Source organism: Bubalus kerabau, chromosome 17 (assembly GCF_029407905.1).
Source record: "Bubalus kerabau isolate K-KA32 ecotype Philippines breed swamp buffalo chromosome 17, PCC_UOA_SB_1v2, whole genome shotgun sequence".
NCBI lineage: Eukaryota > Metazoa > Chordata > Mammalia > Artiodactyla > Bovidae > Bubalus > Bubalus kerabau.
Window position 1 is genome coordinate 10,024,761 of NC_073640.1, and position 22,236 is coordinate 10,046,996.

General features: G+C 45.5%; 1 long non-coding RNA gene across 1 annotated transcript in view; it reads right to left on the reverse strand.

Annotated features, from left to right (window-relative positions):
- Positions 1-2,045: 2,045 nt before the first annotated feature.
- LOC129630846 (uncharacterized) overlaps positions 2,046-22,236 on the reverse strand; it is a 29,604-nt gene continuing 9,413 nt past the window's right edge. The window contains exons 2-4 of the long non-coding RNA XR_008703781.1: positions 6,584-6,723; positions 5,632-5,872; positions 2,046-2,290 (exon numbers count right to left, since the gene is read on the reverse strand). This is a non-coding gene — a long non-coding RNA (uncharacterized LOC129630846). The remainder of the gene's footprint in view (positions 2,291-5,631; positions 5,873-6,583; positions 6,724-22,236) is intronic.

Here is a 22,236-nt window from a genome sequence, read left to right on the forward strand (position 1 = left end):
GATATTTTTCTCTTCTTACTTTTTCAATTATATCTCTTCTCCCCAAAGTTGAAATTTCTTCTATTCTTGGATCCCACCCCACCATCACCACAGATGCGCCAATGTCCAAATCCCATCCGCTTCCTGACTGAGCCAGATGTTTCCTGGCCATAGCTATGACACTCGCCAGTGTCTTCTGGTGTGTCCTTTGGCCAGGACAAGAGCTATTTCCAGTCACCATTTTCTCACAGGGAATGAGTGCCTTCCAGCGTGGCCTTCCTCAACCTTCTTTTCCTTTCTCACCATGGCTGCCAAGAGGGGTTCTGAGCGGCCTCCACCCATTTCAATGCAGGGGTCTGCTCAACAGGGAGTCCCCCCTCCCCAGAGCCCGGCCAGGTCAGCGAACAGCCTCAGCTATCGTCCCCACTCTGTCACTTTTCCTCCTCCATGTACGGATTATTCTTGGGTGCTCTGCCATGAATAGAGACTTTACCACCCCCGCTAGTTTTATTGATATGGAACATCAGTAAAGCATCCTGTATGGTCTCTCTCGTCTCCCTTGAAACTGATCACTCATGGGGCTCAGACTATGTCCCAGATGACACGTCCTTTGCACAAGACCCTCATGTATCCTACCTGGCCATCTGTTTAGAATACGGGATCAAACCATCAGAGGTGGTAGCTGATCCCAGACAGTGGGGAAGAAGAGAGAACAGCAAAGCAAGTCTCACTGGCATACTCAACCTTTTGGTCATGAGTTTCCCCATGTCACAAGACAAAGAGCTAACCCCCAAGAGGTTCAGTGACCACAGTTACAAAATGCATTTGCTGGTGTTGAATGGAGACTGGTCCTCCTATGACTTTTGTCAGAAAAGACTCTCTTTTCCTGCCTGTGTGTCTGTGACACTGGCCACATGTAAGCACTGCGGTCCACAGTACGAAGCGTAACGTGCTTCAGAATCAAATGAAATGCTCAAAAGTTCAACGCTGCAAGCATTTCCTAATAATAGGGCTTTGAAAAAAAGAATAACAAATATTAGCCAACCAGAACTATAAATGTTATCAAGCAAAGTAAACATTCCATCTGTAATTGTTATTGGAGATGGATTAATATGAAACAGTCAACATGGCAGACTCCTAAAGTAAAACTCAAGGTTGTTGGAGGAAAAAAAAAAAATGCTGAACTGTGTACAAGTGTAACTCTGATACGATGGTGGCTATTTTGCCAAGAAAAGGAAATACCAATTCAGGAATTTTTACCAAGAATTATTGCCCATTCCCCATGGTTTTTTTTAAAGACCAGTTCCTAAATTATAATAGAATGTGGAGAGAGAGAAGCCACTTGACTTTTCTTGGGTCTCCTGCCATCTTTTAAGCTCCCTCTCAACGCCTTCTATGAAGATTTCCTTGCTGCCCAGAGCTCACACTGTGCCATTCTTTCCATCAAACGCAGTTGAACTTCTCGCCAGGATATATGGCTTGGGACAGCCTAGTCCGAGTCACCATTGTTATTCAGCTGGGTGACAGAGGTCTGCACTGGTCATCCTGTGTCCTTTCCTGCCCCTCCCCAATCTAGTCTCCCTACTTCATGCAGCTGGTGTAATCCTTTTAAAATATAACTGGGTTCATATTACTTCCTTACTTTAAGCCCTTCATCTGTTCTAATACATGGGAAACAGTCCAGACATCTTCCAAAGCCTCCCAGATCCTGTGTGACGTGGCCCCCGTCCTCCCCTCATTCTCTTCGCTCCAGAAACGCAGAACGCCTTTCGGTCTCATGAATGTACCAGGCTCTTTCCTGCCTTCGCATCTCGTACCTGCTACGCCAAAGCCATTGAAATCTCTTCTCCCAGCTCACTGAACATTTTTAACTATTTCTCCAGGTGATTTTTTTTTTTTAATGGGTACTCATGTTTCAGAACAAAGAGGGCAGCAAGCTTGTTCTGGAAAGGACCAAATAGTAGATATTTCTGTTTCTGCGGGCCAGTCAGTCTCTGTCAGGACTGCTCAATTCTGCCCATCGTACCTTTAAAGCCATAGACAAGACATCGGTGAGCAGGCATGGCTATGGACCAATAAAGCTTTATTTACAAAAACAGATTCAACAACAACAAAAAGAAAAAAAAAATGAAAAAGAAGCCAGATTTTGCTTGCTGATCATAATTTGCCAACCCACTGCTGTAAAGAAGTTCTTAAGTAGGGTTATGCTTCAGAATCTCTTCAGGATGATTTTTCACAAAACAGACATCTGAGTTCCTAAAGGGATGCATATCTGCATTTTTTAAAAAGCATCATAGATTTCTGATGGAAACTGCAGGATGGAAAGAAGTGAGAAGAAAATGTAAATTATTTATATATATATATATATATATATATATATATATATATATATATTAATATGAAGAAGAACTTAAAATATTTTCTTCCATTCCCCAGTAAATTGAGCCTTACCTTGGCTCAATTAACTGAGCTCAATTACTAGGAATTACTGAGCTTCCTATTCCTAGAATATTGAAACAAAAAATGAGTAAGGCTCTAACAGAAATGATGTCTAAGAACTTCTGTTGAAGCTCAACGAACAAAATGCTGCCCATCTCCAGAACGTTGTATAGCTCGATGGCGTGATAGAGCTTGAAGCCTATTGTGAAATAATCTGAGTTCAATCCCAAGTTTACCATGTAGTACGTGTTTAATCCTAACATTTTTCTCAAGTATCTCAAGACTTGGTTTGCTTATTAAACTGGGGAGAGGAACTAATACTTGATTGGCACGGTGCCAGGGTGGACACACGCTACATGCATGATGTCGTTAGCACAAACCCTGACCCTAAAGTAAGTTACCAGTAACTTATATGCATTTTTAGTGTCTTAGTGTTAAGATATGTACTTACTTTGCCCCACCTCTCACTACTTAGACCGTGCATCAGCAACCCCAGTTTGTGGTTTAGGGTATCTAAAGCATGTCCCATCCACACTGGGCTCACGCGGCCCCGTGCAGCCCCGCTGTAGCTGTCTGACCAGCCAGGACCTTTGTCAAGCATCATAATTACTTGTGAGTCTCCATTCTCTTCGCCTCATCCTCGGGGCACCCACCCGGCTGTTCTAAGGCCCCCGTGTACTCAGCTCATGGAAGGTTTGCTGGGGCACTGACGCTGTCCTTACAGAAGGCTCCGGGCAGAGGCCCCCTGCTTCCACGACTGCCCCAGAAACGTCCTCAGGCCATAAACAGATTTTTGGCCAGATACACATGGCTAAGAGTTCACATTTTAGGCCCTTTTTGTGCTGAAGGTGTGGGCCTTGAAATCTTCCTTGAAATCTCATCACTGTGGGAACCGTGTGGAGCTCTGGGCTGAGACCAGCTTTTCTGAGTCTGGGATGAGCTGTCCCTGCACGTTTTTGGCTGGCAGTCCCAGGAGTACCGGAGAATACACTGCAGTACTGGCTGGGGTACACACGTTATCAGCACAGGCTTCCTACCCGGCTTCTCAGTGCCGCTTAGCATTTCACTCTGGAGGAAACACAGGCCCAACCATTCGTTTCCAGAGCCACAGATGGTACAGATAAATCTCCGATCAATACACGCACTGATACGTTCTTATCAGTGGGAATGGATCCTAGGAAGTGCTCTCAATTTGATGTTATCGCACTAAGTAAGCCACTAATCACCCTGCCTTACAGGTCAGTCTGTGTCCCAGCCGTGCAGCTTCACACCTTAAAACCCGCAGTGGGCCTGAGCACTGCAAATCGCACACCTGCCACGGTGACAGGTCAGCGAGATACTAAGAGGTGTGTCTGGTGTTCGGACTCCTGTCTCTGGCCCCGTCGTGCTGCAAGAGCCCTTGTCAGGGAGCAGCTTCTGAGGGAGTGACAGCTGAGACAGAGCCGTCTCCTGGACGGTGGTGTTCTCCAGGCCCGTCCCGAGCGACGGCTGCAGCACCTGGCAGCCTGCGGTCTGCCGCCTCCTCGGGACAGTGCGGGAGCCCGCATGCCAACCAGCTAGCGCTTGCCAAGCTCCACCCCAAGTTAACTATAGCTGACCTTCATATTCCTCTCTTGGAAATAAGCTTGAAGTCCAGTTACCACAAGGAGAATCCCTCTCAAACCTTGGGTTTCCAAAGAAGTGATGAAATGGGTTACTATCTAATATAACAGATGCGTCTTTCCACCCGTGTCACCTTTCCCCGGAGGTGACAGGCAACTTCCTGGGGCTAGGCAAGCTCACTCCCTGTCTCCTAGAATTTGAAAAGACTCTAACGACACCTGTATATACATGGCTAAAATATACAGTGTGACTTCCGGTGGAATTAACTGGTACAAAATGATGCCACTTAAGATTTCAAACATTTAGTGAACCTTGTAGACTGCTGCTGCTGCTGAGTCACGTCAGTCATGTCCGACTCTGTGCAACCCCACAGACGGCTGCCCACCAGGCTCCCATCCCTGGGATTCTCCAGGCAAGAATACTGGAGTGGGTTGCCATTTCCTTCTCCAGTGCATGAGCGTGAAAAGTGAAAGTGAAGTCGCTCAGTCGTGTCTGACTCTTCGCGACCCCATGGACTATAGCCCACCAGGCTCCGCCGTCCATGGGATTTTCCAGGCAAGAGTACTGGAGTGGGGTGCCATTGCCTTCTCCACCTTGTAGACTACACATGTGTATATGTGAATTCTACATTCATTGACTACATTTTCAGTGTCAAGTCCACTATGGCCACAGGAAGTATGGTAGGAAACAAGAGGCTCAAGGAACATTGAGGTGTGTGGGGAAAACAAATATTATATAAATAAATAACTGACTCAATATGGTTAGAGGCTTTATTAGTCATACTACTCCAGAGGAACAGAATCAGTAGGGTTGTGTGTATGGGGTGTGTGTGTGTAGATCTATCTATCTATCTATGTACCTATCTTGGGGGAGAGAGAGGGAGATTGAGATTTACTTTAAGAGTTCAGCTCTTGAGATTGTGGGGCTGACAAGTACAAAATCTACAGGGCAGGCTGATACTCTGGAGACCCAGGAAAGAGTTGCTGTTGCAGCTTCAATACAAAAGTCATCTGAAAGCAAAAACCTCTCTTCCTTGAGGGACCTCAGTCTTTGATTTCTTAAGGTTTTCAACTGATAGCATTAAGGTCACCTACGTTAATTATTATTATTAAATTATTACTGACTTAAATATTGATCTCACAGAAAATAAACCTACACAGTGACATTTGGATTGGTGTTTGCCCAAACATCATGACTGAGTCTGGCTGACGTATAACACCTAGTTCTATTGACATATAAAGCACAGGGCTTTCCCAATGGCTCAGCAGGTAAAGAATCTGCCTGCAATGGAGGAGACATAGGAGATGAAGGTTCAATCCCTGGCTGGGGAAGATTCCCCTGGAGGAGGAAAGGGCAACCCACTCCAGTAGTCTTGCTGGGAAAATTCCATGGACAGAGGAGCCTGGTGGGCTACAGTCCAAGGGGCTGCAAAGAGTCGGACGTGACTGAGCACGTGGCGCATGACCACCCAGGGCCCACTGCTGTCGAGGACCAGTGCTACAAGAGCACGCAAGAGAAGGGCCGTCTGCGGACGCGGCAGGCAGGCTTCCCACTGGGAGCCCCGTCTCCTTATAGTCACACTTCTCTGCCTTGAATGTGGACTGGACTTACCGATCGGTTTCAAACGAAGAAGACAGACCGGAGGTGATGGGATGTCATCCCTGGGATTTCATTAGAAAAGTTGTGACTTCCATCTTGCTGGCTGATTCTCTCTACCATCTTCTTGGTGAAGCAAGCTACCATGTGGGAGAGGCCACAGGATGGAGAACAGGGCATGGCCAGCACTCATCGCTCAGAGGAGAGCTGAGGTCTTCAGTCCAGTGGCCCACGAGGCACTGAATGCTGCCAATACCTAGCAAGGATGTTTTGAATGAATCCTCTTTCAGCTGCATCTTCAGATTAGACTACAGACCCTCAACTGACACCTTGCCTGCAGCCACGTGAGACACCGTGAAGCGGAGGCCCAGCTAAGCTGCACCCAGATTCTTATTTCAGAGAAACCTGGAGATATATGTGCTATTTTAAGCTGAGAAGGTTAGAGAGAATTTATTAAGTAACAATAATATCTAATACAATAAGGTGATGGAAAGTTCACCAAAGAAGTGGTGCTTAGTAAGACATGGAAGATACATGCATGTAGGGAGTATGTGTATCCATATCTTAAGAACATGGCAGCTGGTAGAAACTTTAGGGGTTGATCAGATTGTTTATGCTGAGGCCAAAGAGCAGAGGGGGAAAAGTTTTGCTTTTTACCTAAGAGAGAATACCAGAATCGGGGAAGTTGAGTTTCTGCTGAAGTTTCAGACATCAAGGAACTTATTTCCCTAGACTCTAAACATCATGGGATTTGGAAGAATCTCTGAATGACCTCATTACTGCTACATGGCTGATCCTGGTACATAGCAGGTACCACAAATACTGAAGAAATGAAAGAAAGGATGAATGAATGGATACAGAGAATGTACAATTTATCCTGACTGAATATGTTAGTAAATATATTTAGACCTGATGAAGATTTTTCAGGAGAAGCAATTTCCCAGTTGTTCAGAGACATCGACTCTACCTTGAGCTGGTGAGGAGTCTGGGTCATCTTGAGGTCTTGAGCATGCTGAATGACAACACGGCACAATTCACAAGTCGGGGGTGTCCCAACCTAAATCGTTTGTGAAGAGCAGCTGACTCAGCATTTTAAGTGAGGAGTAACTGTTGGGAACAGGAATGAGGATGGGATAAAGAGAGTTCACAGCTGAGCAGGTCACTTGATAATAGGCCTGTTTGGTGCCAGGGCTTTCCTGCTGACATGGAATTCTGCAACCCACAAAGGGGCCCTGGATGGGCACGTTGCTGCTGCATGACCCACACGCTTCTGGAATCTCCAGCGGGCTCCATCTCTCCAATGGCTGTGGATGGGCAGAGGGGAAACCACCCAGCCTCTCAGTTCAGGACCCAAAAGTTGGGGAACCAAAAGCATCAGCATCACCTGTTAGAAGGGCAAATTCTCAGTGCTCCAGACCTACCCAATCAGACCTCAGGGAAGAAAAGAGAGACAGTGATCTCTGCTTTAACAAGACCTCAGGGGATTTTAACTTGTGCTCGGGTTTGGTTTAGAGTGAAGAGTGGGGAGGGGCCCTGCAACCCTCTGGGTGGGAGATTACGAGGGCATAACAATGGAGGTAGGAGTAAAAGTAGGAATATGCAGGCAAAACTAACCTATATTTTTAAAAGTTAGAGTTGCTTAGATTTGATGATCAATCAGAGTTAGAAAGTAGATTCAAGAGAAAATTCCAGGCCAGCAATGGATTCTGTCTTAGATATAGGGTACACTGCAACAGAGGTTTCCTGGGATAAAGGATTTTAAGCACTGAAACCAGGAACACACTGGGCAAATCTGGACGTTTAGTCACCCAAGCGGTAAAGTTTTGGAAATAGATAATTTGATTGCTATGGACTGAACGGTATCCCCCTTCAAAGCTCATATGTTGAAGCCTCAACCCTCAGTGTGACTTATCTGGAGCTGAGGTCTTTAGGAGATAAAGTTAAATGAGGTTCTAAGGATAGGGTCTTAATTTGATGGGACTGTGGCCTCAGAGGACGAGGAAGGGAGAGGGAGCTCTGCCATGTGAGGACACAGCAAGAAGCCCGTCTGTAAGCCAGAAGAGAGCCCTCTCCAGAACCTAATCTGGATCTTGCACTGCCAGCCTCCAGGACTGTGAGAAAATAGGATTCTGTTGTTTCAGCCATCCAGTCCATGGTATTTTGTTATGACAGCCCGAGCTGACTAAGATGGGGATAGTTTTATTTATCGAGTATTTATTATGCGCTAAACACTGAAGTTCTTTCCATAAATCATGTCACATAATCTTTATAACACTCTCTGAAACAGGCATGATAATTATCCTCAATTAACAGATTAGTAGACTGAGGCTTAGTCAGGTTAAGCTATTGACTAAGATTACACGGCTAATAACCAGCAGGGCTGGGGCACTGGTTTCCATTTGGACTGCTCAGTGAAATCATCTGGGAGCTTTCAAAAATACTGGTGCTTGGGTTCCACTCCCAGGGTTTCCAATTTAATTAAAGTGGGGCACAGGTTGCACACTGGGATATTTGAAACAGACAAGGTTGAGATCCACTGTATTAAAATCACCTAGGAAACAGGTGAAGGAACACACAGGCAGCCTCGCCCTACACTAATTAAATCAACAACGCAGGTACTCCCCAATTTCATACACCCAGTCGTAAACACCCAGCCTAAAGCTAGGACCCAGGTCTGCAGCTTCTAGATGCCAGACAAGTGGCTTCCTCAGCTTTGTTCATTTCAAACACTTGTAGACGATCCAAGAGGAGTTGTTGGGAGCATGTGTCCCAATATCCAGATTCATAAAGCAGATTGAGGCTGGGAGTAAAAATAAAGACCTGAAATCTTCAACAGGAGCTTGAAAATTGAGATATTGCTTCTGTAAGGATAACCTAGGCAAGGAACATGGAAGTAGAGAATTCCAAAGAACAGGATGGACTTTTGGTTGTTAAAATATTTTGCCTCTCAGTGATAAAACAGTCCTCAAAGAGCACTTGAATATTATTTTAGTGAGAACCTTGCCCATGGCACAAAGATCAATCCTGTGGCCTTCCTTGGCGCATAGAGCCCAATAGGGACAGAGACTATAGAGAGCTCAACCCACTGAAGTACAAGGGATCAGCCCAGACTTGCAACTTGCTACTTGGCAGCTGCTATGCTCCATAGTACACTTGAGATGTTGGTGGACTTTGTGGTTTAACATCATTGATTTCAAAGAGTCAAGTCAATTCAGAAAGATGATGTGGGTATGACATCAGGGAGGCAACCTCTAGACCAAAGTACCAAAAAAAAAGTTCTGTATTTTTATTATAAGTGAACCTACTCTCTGTTGTCATGAGACTATCAAGTAAAAAGGAAAAGAGGCAGACATTTATGTTTATATTACTGTAGTTGTTTCATTTTCTCTCTGTTGCTCTAGAGTCTAGATTGAGAATCCTTTTAGGTCTATTTCTGTATCCTTAAAGCACATGTCAGTTCTTGGAGCACTGTGAAAGCTCAATAAAGGTTTGTTGATTGAACTATCCTTCTAAGTTAAAGGATCATGGGAGTTGTATAGTGATGAAATGATTCAAGTTTGTCAAAATGAATCAAGAAAGTCTAAGCAGACAGAGGAGGAAAATGTATGAGAAGCCAAATCTGGACACATCTCTAATTCTTCTTAATGTCTTTCACTTTGTAGGAGGCTCATGAGGCAGCCATAGCCGTGACAACGTTCAAGAAAGGTGGACCATGGAAGGAAGTAGCCTGCTGATGGTGGGAAAAGCTTGGAAAGGGAGGAGGAGAACTTTGAGACAAAGTCAATTTTATTTCTAATGCCAAGAATCACAGATCCAGGGACTTCCCTGGTGATCCAGTGGTTAACAATCCACCTGCCAATGCAGGGGTCTCGGTCTGATCCCTGGTCTGGGAAGATGCCACATGCCACAGGACAACGGTGCCACAACTGCTGAGGCCATAGCAACTAGTGAAGCCTGCATGCCCAGAGCCTGTGCCCTGCAACAAGGGAGCCCTGCAACGAGAAGCCCCCGCACCGCAGCGCGAGAGAGCCCACCCCCAGCAGCAAAGAATCAGCGCAGCCAGAAGAAAAAAAGAACCACAGGTCTAGAGGCGTGATGTTTTCTCTTAATGTGGTATCATCTATTTATCTACTATCTATCGATATACCTACCTACCTATCATATATCACCTATTTGTCAATCATCTACCACTTTCTAATGATGACAGAATAGACTCTATCCTTTTTCATACATTTTTGAGACATATTTATAAAACATTCTAAAGCTCCTTAGGCAAGTCCTCTTGAGAAAACGGATCAAGTGATGAGAAATCCAAACTGCTTGAGTAATGATTTCCACGTAGTAATTACCTAGGTGAAAATGACTCTGGTTTTTCTTCATGGACATAGTCAAATTTTCTTAAATGTCACAAGTTTCTTTTCTATCAAAATCAATAAACTGGCAAGAAAGTTCCACAAGCTTGCCAGCCTTCAGGGGGCTTTTCTCAGCTGGCAAAAGAACTCGATTGAAGAAACCATTTATTTGATGAAGTTGGAGGATCCCCAAATTCATAAATCAATTTCCAAATTGCAGGAAAAAATATTACTTTTTAAATGCCTCTAATTGTTATTCATTATTCTAGGCCTGCAAAACTTCACCAGAGTGGTTTATTGATGAAGCAGCCTTCAAAGAACATTACTCAGGTGCCGGGGAGTGAAACACTCACCGAAATAATAGATTGCGGGAGAGGGGTCCTGATTTGATGTTGCTTGCTTTGGGCTAATTTGAAAAACAGAGAGGTTTTTTCCATTTGCATGTTTTTCTTCCTCAAATTTCTTTTCCTCCTTTTTTTTCTTTTTTAAGGAAGGAGAAAAAAAAAATTATGGGGAAAAAATTAAGGCAGGCTGTTGGGAAGAATATTGACATCAAGCCTGGTTTTTCTACTGCAAGCTGTTTCTGTGGACTGCTACCTATTTGCAGACACAATGCGAACTGTGTGTCTGATAACTGAACAGGATTTCTCAGAACCCAGCCTGCCGGGCAAGGAAAGTACCAGGCCTCCCTGGGAAGTACTTTCACAGACCCACCTGGACCATCCAGGAAACACCTGGAAATAGCCCCGGGCCTGAAAGGAAAATTTACGGCTGTTTTTCCATGAAGGCTTTTGAGAAATGAACCACGTCTTTGATAAGCCAATGCCAAACAATGCGCTGTGTGGAGCCCATGGGGCCGGAGTTCTGTTTGCAGGGTGTGCACAGCACCAAGCAATTGGCTCTGGGCTTCTCCTAAGGCATCAAAGCTGACCCATTCATCCATTCATTTATGGCCCACCTTAAATACAATTAAAAAAAAGACCTTCCACGGTGCACTTCAGCTGGTCTAATTTCTTCATCCCTTTTAAGTTTAAAACTCCTCCAGAGCCATCTCATATCCATATTCTCCACTTCCTCAACCTCCACTCTTTCCATAGGCAACTAAGCAGCATTATTAAGGTACTATCTTGGTAGGGTCTTTGGTCAGGTATCTGAACTCCTTTTACTCAATGACTCAACTGCGTTTGACACAGCTGACCTGTCACTTCTGAAAACACTGCAGCTTTCAAATACCGTCTATAAACACTGACGCTTCTCTCACTTATATTTCCAACTCAGTCTTCTACTTTGAGTCCCACAGGAGTCAACCAAGGTCAGCCCTGACTTCTTCACTTGGAGATTGACTAAGAATTTCTAACAGGATGTGTTTAAAACAGAACTCTTAATTCCCCAACTCCAAATCATTTTGCTGGCATTTTTTTCTATGTCCACTCTGTGGCCAGACCCCAAATCATAAAAGTCACTCTTAATTCCTATTTTTCCTTTTACCACCCCACCATGATGGTTCTATGTCCAGAACACATCTGGAACCCAATTTTTTTTAATGTCTTCCCCTTTTCACTCTGGTTTAAGCTCCCATCCTCTCTCCTCGATTCCTTCCCACAGTAGCTTCTTCTATCAACCCCTCCCTACTGTTTCCACAGAGTATCTGAAAAGTTTAAATCAGATCTGATTTCCCAAGACACTACTCCAGTGATGTCCAGCTGCAATCAAAATAAAACTCAGATTTCTTAACTCGCCCTACCATGAACGTGCCTTTGCTCACCCCTGACTGGCACTGATCTCCCATCACGCTTCCTTCTCTTGTTGTAATCTAGCTGAGGTTTCTCTGGACACCTCAGCTACAGGCTTCCCCTGATCTCTGACACCCACAGACATGGAACCCACTACCCTGCGTTCCCTTTATGTGCTAAGTTGCTCAGTCGTATCTGACCCTTTACAACCCTTTGGATTGTAGCCTCTCAGGCTCCTCTGTCCATGGGATTTCCCAGGCAAGAATACTGCAGTGGGTTGCCACGTCCTCCTCCAGGGGATCTTTCTGACCCAGGAATCAAACCCATGTCTCCTGTGTCTCCTGCACTGCAAGTGGACTCTTGACCCACTGAGTCAGTGGGGAAGCCCCCATTATACAGGTTGTTAGCTGAGATTTTCTTTGATTTCCTATTTGTTGACTATCCTGCCTTACTAGAACAGATGATGACAAGGACAGGGTCTACATTCCATCTACTGCTTGTTACTGACGTTGACCTCTTCTTTCACTGGCTAGAAGTCCATCACACAACCCACCAAACTGCTAGGGAAGCTGGGGTATTTAGACTAGCCATGACCCCAAGAAGAGAACACAAGTCATTTGGCGTCTTTGCCACACAGCACGGGAAGGATATGGTTTTTCAAGCATCTGAGGAAAGCGTTCCTGATTCTAATGCCCCAGAGAAAGGGCCATCCAAGGAGAAACCTTGGAGACATGCAGAGGTAAAGGAAAGGATGCGGGAAGGACACGATCTCCAGTTGAAGCTCCATCATGGTTAACAGCGTTCAAGGGTCTGGATAGAACAGCAGAGCGCATTCTAGAGACTGGAAATGATTTCAGTGTGACTGAGCGGGCCTGGAGAACGGAGGCTGGAGAGCCTTATGAGAGAAGAAGCTGGAGAGGAGGAAGGCGCAGATTATCGAGAGCCTCATAATCCACAAGAAGCCCTTTGCACTTTCTTCTGAGCTCACTTGGGAGAGGGAGAGGGGCCTGGTTTGCTCTGCACAGGATTCAATTCATTTGGCCAAAAGGGGATGCAGAGGGCGTGGGGAGGTTGCTAAGCGCGCAAGATTTGAGACCCTGGAGGCCAGTTACAAATTGCAGTAAGCTGGGAGAGAGTTACGTGATGTAATTTTTAAATGCCAGAGAGAGAGAGAATCAAACACCATGCCCGTCAATTTGACAGGTTATTCTGTGTAATTAATTTTTGAAAATTGGATTTACTTGGTGGCTGATGACTCCTCAGAGCACCAGTCAAGGGCTCTGTGGCTCTGAGTGGGTCACAGTAGAGTTGAGGGCGCCTGTTGCTCTGCTCTGAAAAGCCTTCCACTTATCCCGTCATTGTGTAAGGATCACATAGGTGGGAATGAGAAAAACCCAGTTTCAGACTCTTAATACCACAACTTCCCTGGCGGCTCAGACTGTAAAGAATCTGCCTGTAATGTGGGAGACCAGGGTTTGATCCCTGGGTCGGGAAGATCCTCTGGAGAAAGGCATGGCAACCCACTCCAGTACTCTTGCCTGCAGAATCCCACAGACAGAGGAGCCTGCTGCTGCTGCTGCTGCTAAGTCACTTCAGTCGTGTCTGACTCTGTATGACCCCATAGATGGCAGCCCACCAGGCTCCCCTGTCCCTGGGATTCTCCAGGCAAGAACACTGGAGTGGGTTGCCATTTTCTTCTCCAATGCATGAAAGTGAAAAGTGAAAGTGAAGTTGCTGAGTCGTGTCCGACTCTTAGCAACCCCATAGACTGCTGCCCACCAGGCTCTGCCGTCCATGGGATTTTCTAGGCAAGAGTACTGGAGTGGGGTGCCATCGCCTTCTCCAACAGAGGAGCCTGGCGGGCTACAATAGCTTAAGCAAAGAGGGAAGTTTATTAGGTTATAACCAAACTCTGGGCCGGGCGAGGGTGACTGACACTGCCTTCAGAGCCTCTCTCCTCTGCCTTCTGGCTTTGCAGGGGGGCTTCCCGGTTACCCCCACACCCACCTCATGCCCTCATCTCCTCTATCTCCACGCTTTGTATTCTAGCTGACCATTCTGCCAGGGAGTTCACAGGAATGCCAAGGGCACCTGAGTCTTCCTCCCTTTGAATGTGCAGGACCTGGAGCCCACCCGGTTTCCCCCTTCTCGGCCAGACTAGTTCCCATTAGAAATTTCTGCTCTGGCAACTATCACCTGCTCCAAGGAGCACTGCTGTCGTTCAGTCGCTCAGTCGTGTCCAGCTCCTTGCGATCTCCTGGACTGCAGCACACCAGGCTTCCCTGTCTGTCACCATCTCCCGGAGAGTGCTCAAACTCACGCCCATTGAGTCAGTGATGCCATGCAACCATCTCATCCGAGCTAGTCTGTTCCTTTTCCGACTGGCTCAGTGCCTCCCTCAGTGTTCCCCAGCATCCAGTAACACATTTTATTGAATTTTTTTGGACACTGTAATCTACTTCTCTTGTTAGTTTGTGACCTCCCTTAATCTTTTGACATCTCCTTATACCCGGCACTAGAGACTGAGGTTGGCAAACACTGAGGACTTAGAAAGGCCTCCCCAACCCCATGGATTTCTGCTCTAGATTGTACTTTGGCTTGAGAGGAGTATTTGAACCAGACAACATCATCACCACATTTACTATTAACAATAATATTCGTAGTTCCGACCGTTAGATGACACTGTCTGGGCTTCATGTTGAACAGATGCCGGCCACTGCACTAGTCTATGGACGATGTCATCAATGCCGTCCGAAGGCAACCATTGCTTACCCGTTTTAGAAACAAGTGAAATAAAGCTCGGGGACTTTAAGAGACTCATCCACCAGCACGCATACAGGAAGTAAGGGATGAAGGAAGTGGGATTCAGACCTAGGGACTGCTATTCAGCGTGCGGAGGGGGAGTGTGCCCCGCACCCAAGTTGGCCACACCCCCTCAGCTCAGCTCCTCCCCCCACCCCCCTACCAGCAGGCTGCCGCCCCGGCCACCTCCTCCGCACGCCTTACACAGCCGGGCCCAGAGCCTTCTCACCTCCTAACGTGCCCCTCAGAGACTTCTCTGCACGGGCTGCTTCTCAGCCCTGCGGTCCAGTTCAAAGTCACGTCTATTCTATTTCCAGCGTTTTAAGGAATCTCCACACTGTTCTCCATAGTGGCTGTACTAGTTTGCATTCCCACCAACAGTATAAGAGGGTTCCCTTTTCTTCACACCCTCTCCAGCATTTATTGCTTGTAGACTTTTGGATCGCAGCCATTCTGACTGCCGTGAAATGGTACCTCATTGTGGTTTTAATTTGCATTTCTCTGATAATGAGAGATGTTGAGCATCTTTTCGTGTGTTTGTTAGCCATCTGTATGTCTTCTTTGGAGAAATGTCTATTTAGTTCTTTGGCCCATTTTTTGATTGGGTCGTTTATTTTTCTGGAATTGAGCTGCAGGAGTTGCTTGTATATTTTTGAGATTAGTTGTTTGTCAGTTGCTTCATTTGCTATTATTTTCTCCCATTCTGAAGGCTGTCTTTTCACCTTGCTTAGAGTTTCCTTTGTTGGGGAGAAGCTTTTAAGTTTAATTAGGTCCCATTTGTTTATTTTTGCTTTTATTTCCAATATTCTGGGAGGTGGGTCATAGAGGATCCTGCTGTGATTTATGTCGGAGAGTGGCTGTGATTTATGTCGGAGAGTGTTTTGCCTATGTTCTCCTCTAGGAGTTTTATAGTTTCTGGTCTTACATTTAGATCTTTAATCCATTTTGAGTTTATTTTTGTGTATGGTGTTAAAAAGTGTTCTAGTTTCATTCTTTTACAAGTGGTTGACCTAACCTGCCTTATGACCCAGCAATCCCACTGCTGGGCATACACACCGAGGAAACCAAAATTGAAGGAGACACGTGTACCCCAATGTTCATCGCAGCACTATTTATAATAGCCAGGACATGGAAGCAACCTAGATGTCCATCAGCAGATGAATGGATCAGAAAGCTATGGTACATATACACAATGGAGTATTACTCATCCATTAAAAAGAATACATTTGAATCAGTTCTATGCGGTGGATGAAACTGGAGCCTATTATACAGAATTAAGTAAGCCAGAAAGAAAAACACCAATACAGTATACTAACACGTATACATGGAATTTAGAAAGATGGTAACGATAACCCTGTATGCGAGACAGCAAAAGAGACACAGATGTATAGAACAGTCTTTTGGACTCTGTGGGAGAGGGCGAGGGTGGGATGATTTGGGAGAATGGCATTGAAACATGTATAATATCATATATGAAACGAATCGCCAGTCCAAGTTTGATGCATGATACTGGTTGCTTGGGGCTGGTGCACTGGGATGACCCAGAGGGATGGTATGGGGAGGGAGGAGGGAGGGGGGGTTCAGGATGGGGAACACGTGTACATCTGTGGTGGATTCATGTTGATGTATGGCAAAACCAGTACAATATTGTAAAGTAATTAACCTCCAATTAAAGTAAATAAATTTATATAAAAAAATTTCTCTTATACTAACATTTCTCTTAATTAGTTCAAATAGATGCTGAATTTTAAAATATCTTTTCTGTATCCATTACTATTGGTCTTTCTTATTCATTAATGTTATGTATTGAATAAATACATTTTGTTTTTTCAAAAAAATAAAAATAAAAACAAAGTCACATCTGTTAGGAGGCCTCCAGGGCTCTGTGAGGACTGCCCATTCCTGTCCTTCCTCCCACCTGGTCCCCATGCCCGCTCTCTCTCTGAATACCTGTCTCCCTCTGTCCGCAGGGGCCTTCTTCCTCTCCTAACAGGACGTCCAACAGGGCAGGGAAATTACATCCTTTAGGAGGGACAATTTAAGCTGATCTTAAAAATGTAAAAAAATGTAAAAAAAAAATCACAGCTTAACAATTAGTAATGCTGTTAAAGGTGTTTGTTTAAAATGGATATAAATGTAGAGTTTTGATAATGTCTTGGCGTTTTGTTGGGGAGACTTCTCCATTACAAACTTGCTTTCCTGTAAGTAAGTTATAGATGTAGCAGCTTCCGACATTTTCTTACGTTCTGAAGCCCACTGCCTTTTATAAAAACTTTCGTGACCTTCAGCCGAAAAGTAGGCTAGGATAAGAAGCTGAGGTCTATTCCAGTCTCCACACCATGAATGAGAGGAGGGAATCTAATGAGTAACAACGGACAGAAAACTAAAATAGCAAATTATATGCAGTGTCCTAATGGTCATTTTGTCAGGGGCCCACTTTAATCAGAAGTAGCATCAGAATGAATAAAACCCAACATATTGATTTGCTTTCAGAATTTCTGGTGGTCCAGGTTGTTCCTGCTCGTGTCTGGCTGAACACTGTATGCCAAAGTTAGTTGTTCAGTGACATTTTGTGTTTTTTTTTTTTCAAAATGGAAATCATTTTTAAATCAGAAAATAATAAATTAAATCAAGACTATTATTAAAAAAAAAAAGAGAGAGTGAGAATATGGGTGAGGAGTGCACCAGCCTCTCCCAGCCCTCTTCCTAGGGTACCTGGCATTCAGAAGGCATGTGGGAACACCTGTCGAATGAGTAAACAAGTGCTATTTGCCTCTGGAGGAAGGACCACTCTCCTCCAGGAACTAAGCATCGGAGACTTGGGCACAGACGATGACACCGTCATCACAGGAGGGCAGGTGCCCCAGTGACAGGGAGGAGAGGAGCCAGGTGGAAGGGATAGTTCCAGTGAGAGGAAGGTAGATGGGCACCCCTCAGCTTCCTCCTCCATATCTCTCTAACATCCATCACAGTTGAGCTCAACTTCATGGTCCTGTAGCCAAGGAGCCGCCGGGGTTCACGCCTGGGGCCGGGGAGGGGGCTGGGAAGGCCTCCCTCTCTCTTTTTCAAAAATTTTCTTCTCTGAGTTTCTGAGCAATCTAAACAGAACGAATTCTAATGTGCCAGTTTTCACTGCCAGGCAAACAAAAGCAGCATTCGAGCCGAGCGATGTGGTCATGCCACCCACGCCCCCTCGGCCGGGGTCTGAGCTGGGGTGGCCGTCATCAATAGCCGCCTTGTTGCCCATCTCGGCCCCCTGGGGGGGGACCAGGGGACTCTCTCATCTCAATGGGCTCCCTCTCTGCCATTGTCTTCTCATATCAGCTTATGGTCTCGAGGATATAGACTGCGTTACAATTAGTCATCATGCCCAGAAGTCCCTGAAACTTATTTGCCACACAGAGTGGATTGGCCTTTGTAACGATGACAAAGCGAGGCCTGTTGGACCCAGGACACAAAAGGCAAACACCATGTATGGATTTCTGAATAATGCCAAGGCGGGTGCACAATAGCGGCTGCACAAATGGCCACGTTATTGAGCAGAGAGAGGGCCCTTCCCCCTGACCCTAGCCAGCTTTGCCCTGAATTTGTCTAATCTGGTTCTTCGAGAATTTTCTAGCAGGGGCGGCAACCTGAACCTGGCAGGTAGCCTGGCCGACTCGGACTGACTCCCGCGAGCAGGAATCTTCCTGCGAGAGACATGTGGGTCATATTCATGGCGCATGGCTTACAAATTCCCTCTGGGACTGTACGTGAATTCTGAGGCTTGAGACTAACACCACGTTCAGGAGAACGTGTGTCCAAGCGTGTGTGAGTGCATCTGGGTCAGCATGTACATGAGTGATTGTGCATGTCTGTCTCTGTGTGTGTGAGCAGGTACAGATGTGAGTATTCCTATGTACAAGTGTGTGGGCACATTGTGTGTGTGTGTACATGCGTATGTGTATATGTCATTGTGAGTGTCATATGTGTGTGTGGATTGTGAGGTTGTGCACATGTGAAAGTGTATATGTGTGAATGTGTATATGCATGAGGGTGTGTGGGGGAGGGAGAGTTACATGTGAGAGTGTGTATGCTGAATGTTTATGTCTCTCTGAGTTTTGTGTGTGTGGCGTGTGCATGCGTGGCTATGTTTACTTGAGTCTGTGTGCGTGTGAGTATATGAATGTGCATAAGAGTATTCTGGGGACTATCGTGTATGTGAGTGTATACGTGTGTGAGTAGGCAGGAGCATGCAAGAGTGTGTAGAGCAACTATATAAATGTGTGTGTGTGTGTGTGGAGCATGTGTGCACACCACTGTCCAAGAGGTCCGGTCGAGGTGGTGAAACCCCCCTAGAGGAGACACCAGCCCAAAGCCGCCAGGCCCCAGGCCCCAGGCCCCCTCCACACACCACAGCCTGTGAGCTGCCACGTGAGCAGATGGACGGCCCGCAGGAAGCCCCGCGCCGGGCAGGACTCCAGGGGCTCCCAGCAGATGTCCGCTGCGGTGGTTCTTCGGTGCCCGCCGGGGGCTCCAATCTCAATGTGACCGAATCACTGCCCTTTCCTGTGTGGCCACCAGGCCATCTCCTGGGAGCACTTCATCAGCCTGCTCTATAGGTCTCCAGGCCCCTCTGGCTCCAGCACAAGTTCAATAGAAATGCTGCAGGTATACCCCCTTGTCGACAAGAATAGACTGACGAAATCTCAGAAACTAGAACACTCCCTGGCTGCTTCCATATGCTTATTGGTATACCCACCCCCCAGCTCGAATCACCAATTCTTCCCCGCTGCCCCCCTCCTGCCTTCCTTTTTCCTCCCTGCTCTCCTCTCTGAATGCCCAGCTCAGACACAACCGTCTGCAGCCACTTGTACTAAGTCTTTCCCCTTGGCCATACCAACAAACCACCTCTTGTACCCTGTACTAATCCTAACAGCAAATATTTATGAAGTGCTTCCTAGATGAGTTCCTTTGCTTAAAACACATTAAGAAAACATGATGTGGTTTAGAAAACACCACTGCTCTGTCTAATCGTGGGCACAATACTTGGCTTTGCAGCTCAGATATGGCCATGAAAGTGGATACTGGGTTTTCATAAATCGTACTATTTTCACAGAGCTTATTATAAATCCAGAGATGATCACCATTCTCTTCATTTCTGATGGTCAGTAATTCTTCACATGCCTGTTACCGTTTCTTTGCAGGAGCTGAAGTTTGTTAATGAGATGTGGACATTCATCCACCGCTGCTCTGGGATCTGTTCACTGTGTCACAGTGGGTAAATTCACTCACTCATCTACTCATTCATTCATTTCTTTCCTCATTCTGTTATTTCGCAAATATTTTTGAAGTATTGATACATGCAGCACTATTTGAAATTCTAGAAATATAACTGCAAGTCAGAGGAAAATGCTTTCTGTATGAAAAATACATTCTAAAGGAGAGATGTGATGATGAACAAGGTAATGAGCACCTACAAGTAATTCCAGAGCCCAAGTTACTCAGCCTCTTTGTGCCTGGGTTTCCTTTCTCCAAAACCGGGACTGAAGTAGTGTTTGCCGCCACGTGCACGAGATGCTCTCATCACAGTTCCTGGCAAAGAGGAGCTACCCAAGCCTGCAGGCTACCACCACTTTCACAGAAGGGCCCCCTCACCTCTGTACGGCCTCGCAACTTACATTCCATGCAATGAAAAACCATCTGCGTCATTACGGTATCAACTTTCTAAGGTTGGTGGGTTTGTTTGTGCCTTTGGTAAATTTAGGTTCTTAATGCTGACTCCTGGTTCTGCCATATACCAGCTCGACAGGACTGAAATTCCCTCGTAACCGCTGACTTTCGCAACTATAATGAGATAATAAATGGCACACAGAATATAAAGTACTGGGCCCAAAAGCAGGTCAAGAATCATTAAAACCCTCACACGGTGAAGTAGCAGGTGAATGGGCTTCGGAAGCGGACACCCCTGGACTTAGCTGGCAGCCCTGCTCACGGGACCAACTTTCCGTTCCGTATCAGGCGCCTTACCTTGAAACCTGAGATCACGCTCACCCTGCAGGAAGGTCGGGCACACAAATAACATGTTTATGAACCTGTTAAAACCGATTGATCAATTGTTAATTTCTCTCTTTATTTTCCAGTTATTCAGGGTAGTGTGAATGAATGAGTGAATGAATGATTTTTAAAAATATAGTGGTACACATTTTTAACTTCAGTGAGAAAAAAAGTTAGCTGGACTTATCTTCTACTTTTCTTTTCTTGCTCCTAATTTCTATACCGCTGTCCATTTCCAATTGATTTTAAAAAATCACTCAGCCTCATTTTCTGTGTTGGAGGTCAACACACTATGGCCTGCAGGCAACCAGCCCATTACACATTTTTGTAAAACTCAGGAGCTAATAATGGCTTTAAGGTTCTTAAGTGGTTATAAAAAATAAAAAGAAGAATATTTTGTGACATGAAAATTACATGAAGCTCTACTTTCAATGTTCACAAGTGAAATTTTGTTGGAAAACAGCCACACTCCTTCATTCACCTGTTGTCTGGGGGTGCTTTCAAGATATGATGGCAAAACTGAATCGTTGTGATGGGGATTTTGTGGTCCAAAGAACCGTATATACGTACTTTCCAGTCCTTTAAGAAGTTTTCCAACCCCTGTTCTAGTGTATTTATCTGGCCTGAAACATACAGTTTCTGCCAGTCAGTCCCTTAACTAACTGCAAATTGTATTTCAGGGAACTCAAATCTTTAACAACAGAGTTGTCTTTATATTAATATTATGTTGTCACTCTGAATCAGTCAAGGGATGGTGGATAAATTTAAACTTGTCTATTTCCTGTTAAGTCTATTTCCTTGTACATTACCTCTTCTGTTTGAATTTGTTCCTCCCTTTTAAGGGTCAGACCCTTTAAATGTTGTTATTTCTTGATTGTCTGTGTCCACAAGTAGTTGAGACGATTGGGAGACAAAGCTAAACGGTGTTTCCCGCAGGCCGAATGAGAATCCCTGCCCACCTGTCAAAGGATGCATGTCTAGGATATAAGTGCTTCCTCTTTGGTGTGTGCAGAAGGGGCTGGACTAAGTCTGAAATTAACCTGTTTTCCTGCAGGGCAAGAGGGACCCGCTCCTCACCTGGGGTCATTTGCTTCTCCATTTCCTGCACTCAGCTCTATAAATCTCCACAGCCCAGCCCTCTGGGCCAAGGGTCCTCTACTGAAGGTACGTGGATGGCCAACACAGGGCTTCATGAGATATCTGGAATTCCGCAAAATATGTGCAGTTTTTCTAGAGGAGACTGCATGGCCTATATTAGCTCCTACCAAAAACAAATAAAGTTTAAGAACCACTATACTCAATGGGGAAATGAAGAGTGACCAGGAATTGGGAGAACTTCATTCTGTTGTAGATGGTGAGCAACTTGGGGGGTCAAGAACCATGAAACGCCCTCCTTATTTCTGAATCACGAGAGCCAAAATATTTCCATTGCATTCCCTTTAGGAAACTGAGCCAATAGAAGCTGTTCTCACAATGTTACTTAATGCCTGTGTTATACAGGAAGTGGCCGCACGTCCTCCTGGTACTGGGTCTCCCTTGTTCCATCTAAAGTCACTGTGCGAATGGTGATATTCGCATGTCACAGAGGAAGAAACGGAGGCTCGGAAGAGTGGCGGCACGCCCCATCCCTGCCAGGAGATCAGAAGCCTTCAACTGTGGGACTTCTTATCCAGTGGAACTCGGGCACTTATAACTGC